We start from the raw sequence: 3,611 nt of genomic DNA, 5'->3' as shown, positions 1-3,611 counted from the left end.
TTCTTGAATTCCGTTGAGTGAAGCAGAGATGGCCTCCATGAGGCGCCAAGGTTTGCAAGTGCCCCAGGGCACAGCCTGGGCCCGGGAGCGCCGGAGCAGTGGTGGCCAGGCCAGGACAGAGGAGCCAGCCCCATTTCTGCCCCTGACTGGGGCCTTGGCCCTTAGATGGTCTGTGGTGGCCGCCCCGGGTGGCTCAGTTTTGTTTCCTTCTGTTTGTGGGAATCGGGGTGGGGGAGGAGAGAGGCTTGGTGTTGCACGGCCACCCCATGAAACGACAAGAATGGAGTTCGGTACTTGACCACCACCCATTTACCGCACAGCGATCCATCGGGGAGAGAGGCGCCTGATTTTGCGCCCTTGGTGTTGTCTGGAGTAGGGGAGACGGGCGGACCCCCGTTAATATCTGGGTATTGAGTGCGCCAGGCCGCTATGGAAGGCTCCACGCGGAGTTCAGAGAAGACGAGAGGCCATCGGAGCACAGCTGCGCGACCGGCGCGGCCGGGGAGGGAGGCTCCAGGGCTGGGGGCTCAGAGATAGGCCGCTGGCCCGCGGGCGGGCGGGGCGGGCGGGGCAGGCGGGAGAGCGGAGGAGGGCGGCCCCGCGCGGGCTGGGCCGAGGGGCGGGGGCGTCCCCGGGCCCTGGCGCGGCGCCCGGAACACCCCGTGCCGGAAGCGCATGTGACCGTGACTCCGCAGAAGTCGCGAAACAAAGGGCGGCTCAGCGGCTGCCGGCGCTCGGGCTGGCACGGAGGGTTCGGACTCCTGCCCCTGGCCGGGGTCCCGGCTCTGCCCCGACAGACCCTGCGCGCCCAGGCCGGGCGGGGAGGCTCCCGATCCCCCCGAGGCCCTGGGCGCCGGGGTGCGAGCAAGGGAGCCCCGGGGAGGTGGTGAGGGAGGGTGGCCCCGCGGGCAAGCGGTGAAATGCAAACACGAGGCTGGGTGGACGCTATGGGGTCCAGGCTGGGCTGAGAGCGTTGATGGTCGCCTTCACCCCTGCCGGCTCTGGCAAATTACCCTCTCCCGACCTTAATTTCTGTAACAGAGGTGAAGATAATTGTCCCGACCAGTGATCCTATGGTTGGGGAGCTTGAGTGAAGCGGTCCATGTGGAAGGGGAGGACAGTGCAGGGCCTAACGGGCTGCACTCTGGTCCTTCTTTCCCAAATGAACATGTGAATTCCAGTCAGCAAACTGCCACTTTCAGTGTTCACACAGCAGGGCACCAGGAGGAAGAGCGGGGTGGGCAGCTGGCACAGGGCGGGGTGAGGGTGGGCACTGCTGTGCACCGTATGTGGGGATGGGGCCCCAAGACAGCCTCCCTCTGCTCGGTTAGCCAGCCCTGGCTCCCTCTAGGCGGTGGATGGGAGTGGCCACTCTACACTTTCCCCGGGCTGACTCAGGTAGGAACTCAGGGCTGGAGAATGTGGGGGGCCACCTTGGAGGGGGGCCTCAGGGTACATATGGAATTGATTAGAACCCTGCAGTTCTCCCCGCAACCCAGTACTAAACCAAGCAGTTAATGATCAGGACAATAGTGTCGTAGACTCAGTGTTGGATGCACATTCCTGAGTTGTTTTACGGATACTGTAACTGCCACCAGAGGAAGAATGGTAACTGTATGATGACCACATTGTAGCCATGACATAAGCTGCTCCATCTTGAGCAGTACGGAATCTATGGCTAGTACAATTCCAGGAGCTGGCCAGAAGAGAACAGGATTAACATCATTGCTCATAATAGTCTATGTCTTTGTGGGCGTCAAAATGATTGTAGCTTGCTCTGCCCGTATATGTAAGCGGGCAAGTAAAATTGTCCGCAAAGAGATGCTACAGACCCAGGCTGACATCTTCCATTTTGAGAATACTGTGCCCTCTGTCAGTGTGAAGAAGTTACAGAAGATAGACCGTCGCCCGTAGTCCCATAGAAATGGAATGATATTTGACAGTGGGGAATTGAAAGTAGCTCTTTTGTCGCTTTCCTGTTTGCCCATTTCTGTTCCCCTCTAACCTTAAAATAACCTAATTATAGGAATGAGATCACTAAGCAATTGAAACGAACTTCTGATCTCTCCTGAATGCACACCATGCCTTGTCTAACTTGTTGATTCTTTTTCTAAATTAAAAGAAGGAAGAATAAAGAATTAAGCAGTTAAAAAATGACTGTCTATCCGCAATTGCCCCTTTAGCAATCCTGCAGGCAGATCACACAGGCAAGATCACACCTGAAGAGTCAGCCAGTCTGCACTCAGTGGAGAATGATGCAGAACCCAACCTCCTGCCTCGATGATTCACTGAGATTCTTCCCCCTCATTTTTCCCGTTAAAAAATGTCATGGCTGAGCAGAATCTATAGAGTTGGTCTCTGGACATGAATCCACCTTCTCCCCAGATTGCCGGCTTTTCTAATTAAAGTAACTTTCCTTTCTACTGACGCTTGCCTCTCAAATTATTGGCTTTTGAGCGGTGAGCCGCAGAACCTGCGTTTGGTAATGCATACAGTCAGACTCCTGCATCCCCCACCAGACGTCCAGGTTTGACTTCTCTGGAGGAGTCCTCCACCCTAGAGCCTGTTTTTACCGAGTCCTGAATTTACATAGCCCTGAAGCCACGTGGCCTGTGGGAGGTGAAGTAGAGGCCACAGCACAGAGCTCGGGAGTTAGTGGCTCAACAGGGACTCTGCTTAGTCCCAGCTGGGGGACTGACTTTAAGGGGACTAGTCTCATTCCTTCCCTCCCTGGCGAAAAAAGAGAGGAGTAGTCCAGGCAGTGGGGACAGTCTGTGATAAGGGACCCAGAGGGCCAAAAAGAACGTGGTCTGGAGAGCAACTCAGCCTCACTAGTGGCTCCTCAGACTGCAGATCTGTGCTTACATGTCCCCTTCTCCAGGAAGCCTTCCCGGCTGCCCCAGCTTGGGCTCAAGCACTTAACACATCTGAGAGCAATTGCTTTTTCACTCCAAAGGACCAACTGCTACAACTGCCCACTATTGTGTATCCAGGGCCTGGAATAGAGTAGGTGCCAAATATTTCTTGGAAGAGTCACTGAATAGGTCAAGTCTACCCTGGATCCCTCTAAAACTCACAGCGTTCCTTGATCAGGGCTTCCTTTGTAAGAGAAAAATCTAACCCAGTGCTTCCCAATAGAACGTTCTGTGATGATAGGAACGTTCTGTATCTGCATCGTTCAGTACAGTAGCCATTAGCCCCAAGAGCACTTGAAATGTGACTAGTGTGACCAAGGAACTGAATTTTTAACAATAATGTCATCAATTTTCAATTAATTTAAATTCAAATAGCCACATATAGGCACGGCTGTACTGTTGTTGTCTCTTGCCTTCCTGAGTGTGAGGGACAGCGGTAAGAGAGAAAGCTGGAGAAGTTGGTGGAGGGGGGCTGGGTCTGGGGGACACCAGGAGGCCTCCGTTATGAGGGTGAGCACAGGGGAGCCATTGAGGCTCTGAGCCGGAGTGGGTGCAGGAGGGATGGTATTCTGGGAGGATCGCTCTAGGTGTGGTGTGCTGAGTGGGTGAGAGGGCAACACAGAGGCAGGAGAGAGATGACGCCCCTTGTTTTTCACCATGCCAGTCACCCTCCAAACACCCCCTTTTCCATTTCCC

This window comes from Delphinapterus leucas, chromosome 13 (genome assembly GCF_059928025.1).
Source record: "Delphinapterus leucas isolate spDelLeu-1000000601 "Yukka" chromosome 13, BTC_Dleu_Yukka2, whole genome shotgun sequence".
Taxonomy (NCBI): Eukaryota; Metazoa; Chordata; class Mammalia; order Artiodactyla; family Monodontidae; genus Delphinapterus; species Delphinapterus leucas.
The sequence above is the reverse complement of the archived record's forward strand: the minus strand, read 5'-3'. Positions refer to the sequence as shown.